This window comes from Dermacentor albipictus, chromosome 9, assembly GCF_038994185.2.
Source record: "Dermacentor albipictus isolate Rhodes 1998 colony chromosome 9, USDA_Dalb.pri_finalv2, whole genome shotgun sequence".
NCBI lineage: Eukaryota > Metazoa > Arthropoda > Arachnida > Ixodida > Ixodidae > Dermacentor > Dermacentor albipictus.
Window position 1 is genome coordinate 100,699,990 of NC_091829.1, and position 17,113 is coordinate 100,717,102.

Sequence of the window (17,113 nt, forward strand, 5' to 3'; positions counted from 1 at the left end):
TGAGTAACTACTTAGGAGGAAAAAATGAAATCAGGAAAGAAACAATTTATGATAACTCAAAGGGAAGCTGATTACTTTTCGAAGCGAGATCGGGATGCCTTAGAAAAAGCACCATAAAGGAAGAAGCAGAAGAAGAACGGAAGAAGAAGCATGTGCTTGCTGAGGTGAAGCTAGGGAGACTATGGAGCATTTCTTATTAGAATGTGAAGACGTCTACCCAGCGGTTGATTTAGGCATCACTGGCCTCCTTGAAGCACTAAGGGTCAGCGAGAGCAGTGAAAAAGTAAACATGTCCGCAATAGGCATTAGTAAGGTGCGATTAGAGGATTGGTGAAAGAAAAGTAGGAAAACGACAAAAAATGGAGACGTACAAAAGCACAGTTCGAAATAGGGGATCAAAAAATTAGGGTGGGGTAGTTCGTAGTGTTTTTTCTTCTTTTTATTGTTTAACCTAGGTAGGACATTAGGCAGTATAATCGCAAGAGCTTGGTGGCGCAACCTGCCATCCCGTTCCAAAGGATACGCTCATAACATCCATCCATCTCGCCTTCGTTTCGTTGAGCGCATTGGGGCCGTGCGAGGACCGGTGCGCGAATTCCCCAATACCGTTGCGTTTAATAAATTTTCTCGCTCTTTCCCCCTCCAACTTCCACCGTGCGTCACTCGAACCCTCGTGTTTAGGTGACGCGGCTCCTCTTTCCGCTCACAGTGCGATTCCTAGGTGCAGCGTCCAATGCGGGACCCCTCTGATGTGTGATCGCTGCGCCGTAGCGCGTCTGGTGGGAAAGGTCCCCTGCGATGTGTGCCGCGCTGCTGGCGAGGAGTCATGCGTCTGCGTGGTGCTCTTAAGAGAGATAGTGTAAGACCCAATCGAGACGTCAGCCCCATGATCACGTCCACCTTCATGGCGCATCGCGGTCCGGCTGTCCGTGCCGATCAAGACGTTTGGCTCGCGTAGATCGTTTCTCGCTCCGAGGCACCGAGTTCTTTGGTTCGTTTTGTCTTCGTCTTCCTTGCGCAACGACGTCCTCGTAAACAGAACGTCTCCCCACTCCGTGCAAACTACCTTGTCGTCGTGCCAGCAGCACTGAGGCCAGAAGTCTTGAACGGCGATCAGACAGCCTGGCACCCTGGATTTTCCCGTACGTTCGCAAAAAAAAAGTACTATTAGCCACTCGTGACCACTGATGCCGCCCGCTACCTCAAGACAGGCCGTGATAGCCAGCGACGAAAAACACCACCGACGAGGTCATCACGTTTACTACAGCCGATCGAGCGTCCTTGCCGACACTTTCATCAGATTGTGGTGAATTCGCTGGGACCATTTCCGACATCAATATCTGTAAACAAGTGGATCTTCGTGGCCACAGACTACCTTACGCGCTACGCCAAAACGAAAGCCCTGCCCAAAAGTAGTGCAGCGGAAGAAGCGAAATTTTTCGTCGAGAACATCCTGCTCCGACATGGCACCTCAGAAGCCCTCATCACCGACAAAAAAACGGCCTTTACAGCGTAGCTCACCCAAGCCATTCTGCAATACAGCCAGACAAGCCACAGGAGGACCACTGCCTACAAGGCGCATACGAACGGCTTAGAGAACGTGTGAACAATGAACAAAACGCTCACCGACAGGTTAGCGATGTAGATCGACATCGAACACAATACGTGGAATGCCGTCCTCCCGTTCATAACCTTCGCTCACAACATAGCTGTGCAAGATACAGCGCAGATCGCACCGTACAAGCCGGTTTACGGCAGGAACTCGATCACGACTCTCGACGCCATGCTGCCGCACGTCACCGACGAAGTGTATCTGGATGTCGCCGCCTACCTTCACCGCGTCGATGAAACCCGACAGCTCACCCACCTGCCGGTCAAAAACCAGCGGAGGACGGCCGAAAGCCAACACTACAATATTCGACGACGTTACGTCGACTGCCAGTCCTGCGACCGTGTTTGGGTTTGGACTCCAGTACGCCGACGAATACTTATCTAGAAGCTTTTGCCACACTATTTCGGACCCTACAAGATCGCGTGACGTATTCCCGCACAGGAAATGAAGTCGTGCTAGACGCTATTCTGCAATCACAGCGCCGCCGCTCACGGCCTGAACTATTCAATGTTATGCACTTGAAACCCTTCTGTCAACGCTAACTCAGAATGTGTGTGTGGGGGGAGGGGGGGGGGGGGCACCAGGCAATATCGCAATTGGTTGTAACCACAGGCGCTAAGTTTGTGACAGGTAATATAAGACTGTTCTTGTTAGTTGACTGCTGTGGACTGGCTTTTTGCCCGTGTGAAATAATTTGTGCATCAGTGTACATATAAGGGAAATAATTCATGGATTGTTTTGTGCGGAAATATTTGTGTTTGCGGTCCCGCGCCCGTTTAGGAGAGTTTTTTATCTTTCACAAAGAAGCGGGGGGAAGGGGTTATTTTGTGCGAGGTATTCAGATGTGGTAGGCCGTGTCCGTGGTGCTGTGTGGTGCTTGTCCGAAACGACGCGAGCACGACGAAGACGACGAAGAGGCAATGATCCTTCCGTGTGGCGAATGGAAGGTAAAGAAAAAGAAGACCGGAAATGACGAACGAATAAATTTGACCAATAGCGATTCAACACGCGAAGAATGAGAAAAAGGAAAAAGAAGTGCCGAGAGAAGCTCGAGGAACAGCACAGAATTGAGGCTTCATCATCATCATCAGAAGCGAGCAGTGCCAGGCAGCCAGAGCTCGTCGAGTTCCCGTCCCGAAGCCCACCTGCTACCATGTTACTCCATTTACCTGGCGATTCCTCAGCCGGCCACGGTACCCTGCACTTGGACTGATACTAATTCCAGCCTTGGGCCTTCCGTTGGTTCTGTGGGACAAGACTGTACCAGGCCTACCCTGCTGTTTGTTCCTAGGCCTTCCATGACCCGTACGGCCATATCACGCTCATCCCTGGCGTCATCGTGAAGCGGAATATACCGACCCGCCGACAATATATCGACGTCCACAAGGTGAACATTCACTAACATTATTTATCGCGGCGTGGGTTTTTATAATTCTTTGAGACCTTACTAGTTGATTCTCTGGGACATTAGCTCTATTATTCAAGTGTGTAGTGCTTGCATGTTTTCCTAGTGTTTCTCTTCACTTCGCCTCGCTCGTTCTTTTATTAAAAGTCACTCAAAATGCAAACTACCTCGTTCCTCTCAGTAACGAAAGTTTCGCATCCATTAGTCATTTTTCCACCCATCTCTCACAGGGAGGGCGTATACGTCATTCGTTATTTTGTTCAGGCTATGCTAATCGACGCAGAAATGCAGAATTCTATCCTTCTTCTTCGCCAAGAATACAAGAGATGCCCACGAGCTTTTCGACAGCTGGATGATGTCGTGCAGCTTTTCGTGAATTTGTTGTTTTATATATATTCATGTTTGTGCGTCAAAACATGGTAAAGGCACTGGCGGAGGGGTGGAGCGCATATTTCGGTTATTATGCGATGCTTAGCAACTGCTGTTTCTCGGATCCTTGATGACGACGAAAAGCAGTCCTTGTATAGCAGGAAGATACCATTGAGCTGTTCTTGCTTATGACAGGGAAAAGATGGATCAATATCAAAGAGTGGTTCAAGGCCACGCGCCGTCGTTATATCTTCGGCAAAATCCAAACGGGAACAAGTGCATCGCTGACTACTGCAACTTCTTCCGGGTATGCCATATTCGTGCATTGTTCGGGTGTTTATGTTCGTGGCCGAAGTTCGTCACGAATAGTTCTGCATTTCCTCGTCTTAACTGTGCGGTACCGTTTGCAGCGCCAATTTGACAATCGACCAGCAGCTGTTCGTCGCTCTCAACGATGGCTTTGATGCCTCCGGCTGCTTCTGTGGAGACGAAAATCTTGATGCAAGCGCGACGCACGCGACTGACTCGAGTCTTCAAGTACACTTAGGGCGTGATTACTGTGAGAACGCTGCGGCAGTATCGCGTGGTTTGTCTACAGAGTTATCGATTTTAAGTCGATGACTTCACCACGTGGATTCAGGAAGTATATGCCGAGGATTACGACCCATGAGCATTGTTGCAAGACAACCACAGTCACAGGGTGAGTCCGGTCATCAACTGTAACCCTTGCCATGCAGATTCCGGTCAGCGTTATTAAGTGTCCTCCAGCTGCCAAGATTTGATGGCCTTCCTAGGCACTCATGAGTTTCCTCAACTTGTCGGACAAGGAAGGGGCCAGCGCCGACACAGCAGTCGGCTCCTGTACAAACTAAGATATTGACACTGTGATCATCAACCAGAACATCGACGTCGGTAGATCTTAGCCTTACATCGCAGAGAGTGTCTTATACGTCGGGTCGTCAGGTCTCCTTTTTGCGTATTCTTCGCTTCGAGGAGGCACGTACCCAGGATTTTTTTCTCAAGCGGGAGGGGGGCGCATCCCCAAGGTAACTTTTCTATGCAAATGAGTGGCGGTGTACTTATACCAGCAGAAACGTTAATTCGCACCATTCGCTATAAAGGTGCGTACACCCGCTAAAGAAAAATGAAACAAGGTGTATTTCGCAAGCACGCCTGTGACATACAGCTATCCTTTACATGACAAACCAGGAACCACATCAAATTAGCTCGCGCAGGAAAGAAACGCAGCAAGGAAACAACCAAGAACAAGTAAACAAGCGAAAGCGTAAAATGGAGATTTCTCGCACTTCGAGAACGATATATTTGTGGAACAATCACAGTTCTTTTGTACCCCTCGTTTACTTCTCTACCAAATTAGGTGCCAAAACCGACTCGTACCGTTATTTGGGAAGTTGCTTAATGAAGCCTGGCCACCAGTCCCGTACAACCGCGTAGAGCGCTGGACACTGCGGTTCTAGGCGCACTGCGACACCGCAAAAGGTTATAAAAACATCCACAAAAGCACAGCAGAGAAGTGGCTACATCAGGCGGTTCGAATGATAACTTTAGAAGTTTCATTCAAAACACGTGTAACCATTATTCACATCCGGCGCCATTTCCTCTACTTTATTTTTAAATAAAGATATTTTCATGGCCAAATATTTTCACAAACAACGGCTAAATTGGTTATTTCTTGCTTTTCTTTCCTGTTTGGCTGTTTTCTCGGCTCTCTTTCTCCATAGATACCTTAATTTTTCAATTTCTTGCGACTCTCCCGTTGCCAATTTTGCACGAAAAGTGCTCTGCAATTAAGGATAAAACCCACACGGGATAACGGGCGACATTGATATTTCTCATGGATTGAACGGTTATTGCACGGCTTGATTGAAGTTTCAAATTTTGGGGGGATGGCTGTGAAACGTAGATGATTGAAAAGATACCAGTACGGCCTTTCCAGCGGCAGCACGTTGATATTTCGAAACAAGCATCGAAATAACGAAGAAAAAGTCGAAAATATTCCGCCATCTCTTACCTGGGAGAGTATCGAGCTGTTTCACGCCATCAGTTCAGTGGCCTTTTTCTAGACCCGGTGAGCGATCGTTTCGACACCTCGGCCATAATATTGCAACAGCATTCAAGTGTTGACCGCCGAATAGCTGTCAAGTCTCAAGACTGGTTTGGCGTCGCTTTAGGAACATGATTCAGGAATGGCGGCGTGGGCGGGGGGACAGGAGGGAGGGGGGTACGCCGCTTAATTGCGGAGAACTATACATGACGCAGCTTGTCGTCAAAGTTGAACTTCTTGAACGCGCTGACCTTTTCGGAAGTTTCCAGCCACCTTTCCAGGTAACGAATGAAGACCCGCGGGAGTTTAGTGGTTCACCGGACTGCTGCAACACGTTCGGTGTAAGTGCCACTGAAGCTGTCATTGTGGCTTTTCTCGTGGCACTTATCGCTCATCTAAGGAACAAGTTCTTGCTCCGGGGACAGATATTGTAGCCTGCAGCTGGCTCGATGATGTGGGGCGAAGCTGGTGTTCTCTTACATATTCTGGCCGGTCCCACGGCTTTGCGGGGGCGCCCGGTACATGAACGCAAAGCGCCTCTACCAGATGCCACGTTCTAGCGACGATGAAATAAGGAGCGAAAACTGTGAATCATGAAACTAACTTTTTATTGGGCGAACCTGACCCCACAACAGAAAGTGACACTCAAAGTACAACGATAGGGGTGAGCACAGTCGGCGATCGTCGAAATTTGATCAGCGTCCTAAGCGTGCCAACGTACTCGTTGATGCCTGCGTACCTTGTAAAACGCATTGCAGAATTGGGTTTGCGCGTACAATCTGGTCACAGAATGTGCCATGACAACAGACAACGAATAGAACCGCCGATACCATTCAAGAAACTTCCGATATATGGAGGCGCGTCCTCCGCCGAGCGATAACGTTGAACGTTTGGTAGCGGCTGAAAAGCGGTCAACGGAAAAATATGAACAAGTGCATGTGTCAATATGCCGTCAATCTGTAAGTGCCTTTTCATTCGGAAGGCCACATGTACAGTTTCATCCATGGATAAATATCACATTCTTATTTTTTCATATGGAAAACATTTAACAGTAAGCGAATCAGATCATGCAATGGTTGAACGGTTACTTTTTTTTCATTTATATTCAAACGGAACGGTTTTTTACGTCACGCAGGCGCTGCTACAGTCTTCGTCACAAATTCTTCACCCAGCAGCAGACGGCAGACTACTTCAAGCCGGTAGCCATCGACTTCCCCAAGACGTGGCCACAGAGTATAACAGCCCGACCCCTACAGCCGAACTATTTCACCGATAGCGACGTTCCGCATTCACAACCCTGCATCATTCGTAAGACGCGGACTTGCTGAACCTATCAAAACGCAGGTATGCCAATTTCTTCTTGTATCTAGAATAGGTGCCTCAAATTTTGAAATTTGCAGTTTCAGCTAAAAAACTACGCAGTTAGACGCAACTATACTATTCATATGACACGCAACGCACACGCACCCGGTGTTCCCAAAACTACTACCGCCCGGGTTTTTCAGTGATGCAGCCGTGAAATAATTTCCTCGTAAGCCCAGGTGCTCCAAATTTCCGGAGTCCTCCCACTACTTCGTGCCACATAATTAGATCGTGATTTTGGCACGTAGAACACCATAACATTTTTAAGTGAAATGGACCAGTAGGCCTCTTGGGCTGTAGAATTGTACAAGGGGCAAACAAATGTAACACAAAACTGGCATGTGAAGAACCCATGCGTAAGTTATGCGTGTACGAACAAGTTTACAGCATTAAGAGCGCGTTTGCGCAGGCACTTACCGAGGATCAACAAAAGTCAAATAGGTTTCGGGCTTAACATCTCCCAAAGCTTATCTCACAGTGGACTCCATCGTAGAGAGCTGCGCCTTGTGTATTAACGCCTGTGGTTCGTTACCACGCGCTAAAACTATGGTGTGCAAGCCTCACTGTCCTAATTCAATGCAGCACATGGTTTCGGGAATCACTCTTCTTGAGGCTGGTTTTCGATATGGCGATCGTAAATCCTCAACTCTATTGTAATACACAGGCGGCTCAACATGTCGCTGGCGTGGACTGTCGTAGCTTCGGACAACATGTTCCTAGAATCCTGCTATATCCTACAGAGGGACACAATGTACACCTGCGTACGCACATGGTGTACATATTGCGCTTGAAAAAGCATTCAAACGTTCAACAAGGCACAAAAAACAGCGTAGAAGCCGGCGCTATAACGGCGACAACAGTGGCCCGCACTGCTCTACTCGTGTGTCCACATACGACAATCCTGAGGCACTGTTGTTTTTCCTCTCTCTCTCTCTGTCTGAGAGAGAGAGAGGACAATGACAGTACTGTCATTGCCTCACATGGCACATTGCGCTTCACCGGCTTCACCGGCACATTGCGCTTCAATTTTCGACGATAACCGGCTCTGTTCGCAGCTATCGTTGTGCTTGGAATGTAACTTGCGTTTGTGGGCTCAGGTTCGCCCAATAAAAATATAGTCAAACTATTAAAAGTTTTTCAGCCGTGTTTCATCATCTGGAGGAGGTGCCCATGCATTCATGTAACGAACGCCGCCGCGAAGCCGCGACCCACCCGAGGACAACGCCAACGTTACCAAGTACCAGAGAGATGGATGAAGGCAGCAAGGACAGATACCGCAGTACGGGTTTCTACTTGAAAAGACGGGGAAGTGCTCGGCCATGACAGCAGCTACAAGGGCAGCCCCAGTGTCACCAGCACGCATCGTGCTGCAGCAGCCCACGGAAACGCCGATGTTCTGCGGATAAACATACGAGGACCTGGAAAATTATCTGGACAGGTAAGAAATTTACCAAATAAAAGAGCAACGACAAGATGCGCCATGTCGTTTTCGCATTGTAAGACGCCACCAGAATGTGCCTCCAGAATCGAGAAACCATCTTAACAAAGTGGCACCTGTTGCGCAGTGGCTTCCTGCAGACAGTCACAAGCGTCGTGGACAAAGAGCGAACCCAAACTCGACTAGAAAGCCGAGCTCAGCTGCTCAATGAGTCCATCGCGAACTTCACGAAAGAGATGACCCGTCCATTTCGGCAGGATGTTCCGGAAATGTCGCAGGAGAAAAAAAAGTCCACTTCTTGGTGCGGGGCGTCAAGCAAGACATTTTCGCCGAAATGATCCGCAACCCACCGAAGGCCATAGCTGAGTTCTTCAGAGAGGCAACGATGACTGAGAAAACTTGGTAAATGCGGGCTAGATAATATGAACGCCAAGTGCTCACGTGGCCACAGAGCGTCATCCGAGAACTGGGCTCTGGTGACCTCCAAGAGACCATCAAGACCATTGTGTGGGAAGAACTGCGCAAGGTCTTGCCTTCGTCGCAACTACAGATGGCCTCGGTCTCTGAGGGGGGTCCAGGAGGAACTGAAGCGATACCGTGGAATTCTTCAGATGCAGCCGCGATCCCCGCTACTCCAGCCAGACGCTATGACATAAGCCACCGTCACCCGCCACCATGGTACCCCTTCACCCCCGCACCAGGGCCCTCCGCGCCGCCGCCAGGGTCCTGCAGCACCGCAGTTCCGTCTTCCACCACCGCCGCTGCCAGAAAGCCCGACAGTGGCCCAGCGCAGCATTCCAAGGGAGACCGACACTTGGGGCATCCCCGAACACCATCCGTTCTAAAAGGACTTCTTCTTGGGCAAGTTGGTGCTTAGATTTCCTAGGTATACTGTGTGGCGCCACGAAGTATACCTAGGAAACCATCCGTTCTGCTATCGCTGCGGAGAAGCGGGTCACGTTGATCGCTGGTGCCCATACCGTGAAATGGGACAACGAAGGTCCGCCGTCTACGCTCCACTCCGTCTACAAGTTGAACGCCCTCACGATATCGCCCACTAGCTCGCCGCATCTCAGCGGAGCCCTAAACGGCAATACCGTTCGCCATCCCCAGGCCACTACCTGTCGCCGTAGCACCAATCATACACTGGCCATGCTAGGGGCCGGTCCGTCAGCACTTATCAGGAAAACTTAAAGCAGCAATCGATGTGCTTGCTGCTTTCAGTTTTGCAAGACGACTCCGTTTAGGAGCTCAAGGGACGGCTGCTATCACCACCGGTGCTTTCACACTTCAGCGAAGACGCCGAGAAGGAAATCCACACCGACGCAAGAAGCATAGGCCTCGGTGCCGTGCTAGTTTATAGAAAGGATGGAGTTGAAAGCATAATAGCTTACGCTAGCCGGTCACTTTCAAAAGCGCATGCGAATTATTCGACAACGGAGAAAGAGTGTCTTGCGATCATTTGGGTTACGGTGAAATTTAGGCCTTCCATGTACGGCAGGTGCTTAAAAGTAGAAAGCGACCAGCTTGCTTGCGTTGACTGGCAAGCTTCAAGGATCCATCTGGTCTACTAGCGCGATGGAGTCACAGACTCTAGAAATTTGACATCGCCGTGATAAGTAAGTCCGGGAGGAAGCATTTTGACAGCGACTGCCTGTCGCGCACCCCTATTGGCACGCCACTGCAAGGCGAACTCGACAACGACGTCTTTCTAGGAACAATAAATGCAGACAAGACGGCCCAACGGCAACGAGCAAATGCAGAGTTATGAAGCTTTGTGGTAGCACTTACAAGGATATACCGACGTTGTCCTTAGGGTATTTCGCCGTGTATTAACGCGATAGCGTGAAGGAGCTCGTGTCGCAAAAAAGCCGGTGTTGTCCGCATCGGTGGTGTTGGTCGTGAGCGAAAAATGGCAGAAGGCAATTCATAAATAAAAAAATGGCTGTGGCTTAGCTAAGGTTAAGCCCAGGATGCGAAGCATACTAGACTTTATTTTAGTTGTTGAACCACTGTTTAGCCTGGTGAACTGCTGTTGCTTGGCTATATTTGGTTCGGCTAGACGAAGAAACAACTCATGCGTTACTCTGCTTCGCCTTCAAGAGTGGAACGCGACAGCGTTCCCGTCGACCCGCCAAGGGGTGTAAGACAATGGGCAACGGCGCAGCGACTACGCGCCCCGCATTGGACGCGGTGAGCGTCGCAACGCAGCGTTCGGCGCGGCAACGAAATGTGCGCCTGAGCAAGCGACGCACGCCTGAGCCTTAGAAACAGCTCGTTTCTAAGGCAACACCGCATTCACTAGAGGCGCTTTTGTACCACTTTGAAGCATCGTACTCGTGGCTCAGTGGTAGCGTCTCCGTCTCACGCTCCGGAGACCCTGGTTCGATTCCCACCCAGCCCATCTTGCAAGAGTTGAGCCAAAGCCACCTAAAAAATCAGTCTCTGTAGCACGCCGCAACCTTCGCTTCTCATTCCAACGAGCAGCTCTGTCTCCAGGAGGCATCTCACCTCGTGAGTGTCTAGCAGAGGCAAGCGCAGCTGCTTATATACCGCCGCGACGCCCCGACCGACGGCGCGAGTTGGAGCCCCGTTTTTTCTCTGTCGTGACGTCACGGTGTCACGTGCTATTGAAGGTGACACCGTCGCGCCTGAGAAGCTGGGTTGAGCTCTCGTAATATGCTTCGCATAAAACAACTTTCAAGATGGGCTGGGTGGGAATCGAACCAGGGTCTCCGGAGTGTGAGACGGTGGCACTACCAATCGGCCATGAGTTCTTTCTTTGTCTTTATTGCCTGACTTTGACAAAGAACAGCAATAGCAATACACAAAAGAAAATATAAAAGATACAATGGCCACGTCGTATTTACCTAATCAGCTGGGTAGGGGGCTGGCTCTTCAACATTAAAATTCATTTAGAGCCTTCAATGGCTCCACCTTTGAGAGCCACTCGGGAGTATCGCCACCGGCCTTCAAAATCTCAATAAACCGATGCACAGTTCGAGAACGCCAAATGCTGTGGAGGCCAATTACCATTAATAAATCACATGGAAAACCATCCTCGTTAGTAATCCCTAGATACCGTATTCCATGAGGGTCGAGGGGAAATTGTTTCTTTAACGTTCTTTGTAGTACGTCCCCAAAAAATACCCCTCCCCAACAATGATGAAAAACTTGATCTATCGTTTCTGGTTGTTTCCAGATAAGGCAGGGAGCTCCCCATGGAAGAAATAGGCCCTTTTCCTGTAAAAATATTTTTACTGGCAACGTTCAAGTGCGTAACTTAACAGAAAAAAGTATTTAACCCCTGGCATAACTTGCATCTTCCTTACTCTCTTTAGCACGTCCCTACCAGGGCCTCCACTGTACAAGGCTCTGTACATGGGCTCCGGCAGAACAACGTCACACAAATCCGTGTACAATTTTTTTTCTTTTTGACAGTAGATAAATGTTCATTTGAGAACCTCGTTGCAAGGAATCATACACTTGCGACAACTTCTCTAAAATATCCAAAAACGCCTCCCGTGAGTGTTTCGGTTGAAACAACAAAGTCTGGCAACGCGCGCCCGAGCCTTAATCGGCATGCGGTGCGCAAAAAAGGATCGCTGACGTCGCGAAGAAAAAGAAACCTGTTAACAATCTGCCGCAAAAAAGGCGTCCCAGGCCCAATCCACCATTCTTGACTACTCTGAACAAATTCGTTCGGCTGCACCTTTCCCATTGCGCGGCCCACACGAAAATGGCGAAAATTCGATGCAGCTTCTGTACATTGAGCCTTGCACAATGTACCACCTGCATTACATACCACAGCATACTAATAAAGAACAGATTGCACACGGTGGCTCAAGCAAAAATCGATAAGTTCGTTCCTTTCCACCTTTCCGCCTTTCCACGTGTATCACGCGTCTGCGCTGTCCAATATCTCGCGCTATCACGATAGCGTTCTAGAGGTACTCCCAAGTACCTCATTCGGGTCGTAACCAGGACACGTTTGCAAAGCGGTCGGGCGTCGATTGCCATTCTCCGTGCCAGAGCCCTAGTGATTTGGCTAAGCTCACTCTGCTGCCTATGACTTTGCAGATGTTCTCTACACATTTATTAGCCTCAGTTACACCTTCCCTACTGCTTGACAAAACCGCCACACCAGCCCCATATGCCAACAGCTTGACTTCTGCTGCTTGCAACCGAAAGCCAGGAATTCCCTCTTTTTTCACGATGTTTAAGCACATCGCCTCTATTAAGATGCAAAACTAGAGGGCTAAGGGGACAACCCTGGCGTACCGACCGCTGCACACTAATGGGGGCCCCCAGACTCTGGCTAACGATCAATCTCGTCGTGCAGCTCCGATACGCCAGGGCGACACCCTCGGGAATAACAGAACCAACATTAACGTGGTCTAGTATGCAAAGCAAAATTTCATGCGCGACACAGTCGAAAGCTTTTTCAAGGTCTAGTCGCAAGATAACCACGCGGCTATTTCTAATATCACAGCACTCCAGCACGCATCTTGCTGTGTGAATATTAGTCGTAATAGATCGTCCCTTGATCCCGCACGTTTGATGTGGTCCAACGATTTCCTGGATTACTGACTGTAATCTTCGCGCTAAAACTTTCATATATATTTTGTAATCCACATTTGTGAGTGCAGTTGGCCTGTACGCTGTTACTTGTCGTAACTTCTCTGCTTCGTCAGTTTTGGGGATTATGACAGTGTGTGATCTTGCATAAGACGGAGGCAATTCGTTAATTTCGTAAGCTTCATTAAACACGACCGCCAATAGGCTTAAAAGCTTTGTAAAACGCCGCGCTTAACCCGTCCGGTCCTGGCGATTTACCAGGGTTTAAATTGTATATCGCCTTTTCTACCACTGATTCGGTTATTGGCAGCTCTAACATATTCATCTGCTCATCGTTGAGTCGCGGCAGTGCCCCAAGAAACTTATCCTTAAACGTGTTCGTGTCGGCAACATGTAAAGCTAACAACACCTGATAGTACTGAAAAAAATGCACGCTTAATATGTTCGTTATCATCCGATAAGACACCTCCTCATTCTATGTTTATGTGATTTCGACGAGCGTGGGCTTTTTCAATTCCGAGCGCTCGTATAGACGGCGTCTACATGTTCCGCTCTCGCCCTGACCAGCGCACCGCGATAACGCTCCTCTTCTATCATTTCAACTTTTTGTCTCGTTTTCCTAATGTCATCGATACATTTACCAGGCACTTCGCATTCTTTCTAGAGCAGTTTTGCAAGCACAGACCTTAGGTTACGTTCATTTAGTTCCTCCTCGTACGCCATGGAACAAGACTGCTCTATTGCTTTTATTTTAAGTTGCTCCTTACAAAGCTCCCACTGTTGCCATATCTTCAGTTCTTTATTCAGCTCTATTTTCCAATTTCTTCAATTACCACACGGTTGAAAGCATCGTCTTTAATCAGCGTGTTATTTATCTTCCACAGTTCCCAGCTAAAAGCACTGCCACGTTTTTGTGCCCCAATCTCGCACTCTACTAAACAGTGGACTGAGAAAGACACCGGCACTACTTGATAACTGTTGCATTTTGGAATCACGTCCAGTGTTACATAAATGCGGTCCAGACGGGAATGACTTGCATGATGGAAATGTGTGTTCTTCACACACCCCGCGCCTTGCATACACTCCACCACATCCTCACGGTTCCATTTGTCTATGATTAGCGACAGTACCTTAGTACTTGCATCCCTGAACCCCCGATCACTAGTCTTATCGCAAGCACTGAGGACACAGTTGAAGTCGCCCATGATAATCAGCTGTTTATCGAAACTGAGACGCTGCTCAACGCTTCGAAAAAAATCGGCCTATTCATCCACAACATTTCGCGCGTACAAACATAAAACACGCCATTCTGTATCGCTGAGTATGAAATCGACAGCTACACACCGACCTGACAAGCACGAGAAATCAGCATGAACTACCAGAGCCGGCAACTTCTTAATAAAAAGGACAACCAGCAGATGTGCCGATGGCATTGCTTACAATAGCATGGAATCTAGACGTGAAACATCGCACCATGCTCCCGGTCTCTTCCTCCCCGTCAACTTTTGTTTCCTGCACGGCCAATATATCAATGTCGTGCTCCGTTAAAAGCGGATACACTTGACTTTGCTTTTTCTTTCCTGCCAAGCGCCTGACATTAGGTGTAGCTACCTTCAACGGAGATGCAGGAGCCATTTTCGCAAGGAAGTGAAGAGGCCGAGAGCAGGGTGCTTACCCTCCGCGTCTAGCGTGTGGCTAGACGCCATCGTTGATGCCGGAACCGCCCTGTGCAGGCTCCGAACCTTGCAGCGTAGGTGCGGTATCGCCGGTTCGCCTCTCAGACTAAACCTTAGAGAGAGAGAAAAAAACTTTTTTACGCGAGCGTCCGGTGCTCAACCCTAGTCGGTCAGCTACCAGTCCTCACCCAACACGTCTCTGACGTGCTGGATAAGCACCGGCAGGAGAATGTTGCATGGGGTGGTGAAGTGAGCCAGTCCGTCCATCACCGTGGCTTGATGTAGTGGGAATGTTAGAGAGGGCTGACTGCAGTTTGGGTTCAGTGTGAGGGTAATGCTATAGACAATGCTCTAGGGACAGATACTCCATGCAGTTCAGGCATTTCGGTGGCCCAGGTAGGCATTGAATATAGTGATGGAAAAGAGGAGTCACTATTGAGTTTGCTTGAAGTCTTCGGAGAATAGCGCTGTCTTCTCGCGAAAGGTTAGCAGGGGGAGTAATAAAGGCGACGGCATTGGCGTGAAGTTGCTTTAAAAGTGATCTGCGCTCGTTGTGCAAAGTCTTTCTGTGTTCCCTTGGTCTGAATTCGGATGGCCATAGGCAGGGGTACCCGGAAAACTAACTACGCGGGTGAGCTCATGAGCGCGGGAGTTCCCTCACATGCCTTGCTGCCCAGGTATCCACTGCAAGGTAACAAAGAGCGATGGGGTGTGCATCCAAGTGACATTGAAGTAGGCTGTGTATATGCTCAGGTAGCAAGTTGTCGCGAAACATGTGGCATGCATCTTGGCTATCAGTGCGAATTTCGATGCGTTGGGTAGGATGATGAGGCCGGGTGACTGCTTCGAGAATAGCAAGAGCCTTTGCGTCGGAGGGGTCGGGGACTCCTGTGTGTGCGTTTACATGCTCGAAGGCAGAGCCGACTACTGCAGTTAGACATCTACCCTCAGAGTGACTAGCGTCCGTATAATAATACGTAAGTTCAGACGAAACGTTACGACGCTGCCGGAGACTGGCCCGCCTCGCTTGAGTTGTTTTTGCAGGCGGCTCCTCGACGCTGGAGGCTTCCATCTTATCCCCTACGTTGCCGGTGTGGTCATAAGGACGCTTGGCTGGCGCGGAGACGCTCACTGCGCGGCGGCCGCTCAGGTCCGCGTTCGGCGGGCTGTTTGCTGGTTCGACGACCTTGGGTGCCGGAACGCTCTTCCCTTTCTCCGACGCCTTCGCCCGAGACGCAGGCAATTTCTTCTCCTAGGGATGCGTCTCTCCGTTGCTTGACGTGGTTGTGTCACCACTGGCAAGCCCCAACGGGTCGGTCATTCCTGCTGGCTTGCCCACTTCCTCGCCTACTTTCGCTGCTTCTTCCGCCTCGTCGACGTCCATCAGCAGCTCCGTCGACTTGTCTTGCGATGCCGGCTCCGTAGCCACCGCGTATGTGCGGACACAGTCGATGTCGACGTGACCATAGCGTCTGCATTTTGAGCACCGTGGCACCTTGCATTCACGTCGAACGTGGCCCGTACCACGGCAGCGTAGGCACTGCATAGCCCGCCCAGGCGCCACCACAAGGGCAACTCTCCTGCAACGCATAGCTGGTGAGGTAGGTCATCGACCTCCGAACCGGGTTTCAGATTCAGGAGCACGCTCCTCGTTCTGAGCCCCTTCTCCTTGACGCTTCAGACGCGCCAACGCTTCGGATGTCGTCGTCTGCCACGCCGTGCAACATCCAGTGAAGCCGTAGTTTCACCTGTTGGTAATCTGGATCGAAGATAATGCATCGGCGTCCTTTTACTTCCACTTCCTTGAGAGCGGCCAGCTTCTTAGTTGCTTCGGTGCTCTTGAGAGTCACCGCCCAAACATGGTTGATTTGGCACGCCCCCAACGCCACCACGTGGGAAAGCGCACCAGCGTTAGCTAAGGCGTCGCGGAAATCCTCAACACTGTAGGGCCTTACTCGTACGTCGCCGTGCAAAAAGCGGTGTTAACCACAACACGTTTCACTTCAGTGCACTTCTCTCCGAAACCGCATTGTATTTATCCTATGATGAGATGTAGCCAGGGCTCCGTATTGCAAAGAAGTACGCAGAAACTCTACTGGAACTGTCAAAGCGTGCGTAAGCCTACCCCCAAATTTAAGTTCGCACACCCCCAAATATCAGCTTGACCTTCTACCAACTTTGAGTTGTCCCACGCTCGAATGTCACTTTGTCCCACCTCCAGATTTCTAAAAATTTCACGCTGGCCCACCCCAAAATTTTAAGCTGGTGGCCCAACAAGGAACCTAAATTGGCCCACCCCGAAATTTATGTTGGCCTACACCCAAACTTCAAGTTGGCCAATCCCGAATTTCAAGTTGGCCCACCCTCATATTTCAACTTGGCCGACTACCAAATTTGAAGTTGGTCCATCCTCAAATTTCAAGTTGGCCCACCTTCAAAGTTCAAGTTGGCCCACCCCGAATTTCATGTTGGCCCACTCCCAAACTTGTTGGCCTACACCGAAATTTCAAGTTGGCCTACCCCTCCTACTATAGGCTTCCCAATGCATCTTCTGTGGACCCTATGTATCTGTATGCTTATACTCTCTAATCAATCTTTTTCTAATTCT

At 49.6% G+C, this 17,113-nt stretch overlaps 1 long non-coding RNA gene across 2 annotated transcripts in view; it reads left to right on the top strand.

The window, feature by feature from the left end:
• The window catches only part of LOC139049562 (uncharacterized), a 59,049-nt gene that overhangs the window by 29,001 nt on the left and 12,935 nt on the right, over positions 1 to 17,113 (top strand). The window contains exon 2 of one of the 2 annotated variants that reach the window (XR_011508404.1): positions 6,587 to 6,795. The exons of the other annotated variant lie outside the window; for it this stretch is intronic. This is a non-coding gene — a long non-coding RNA (uncharacterized lncRNA). The remainder of the gene's footprint in view (positions 1 to 6,586; positions 6,796 to 17,113) is intronic. 2 annotated transcript variants of the gene reach the window in all.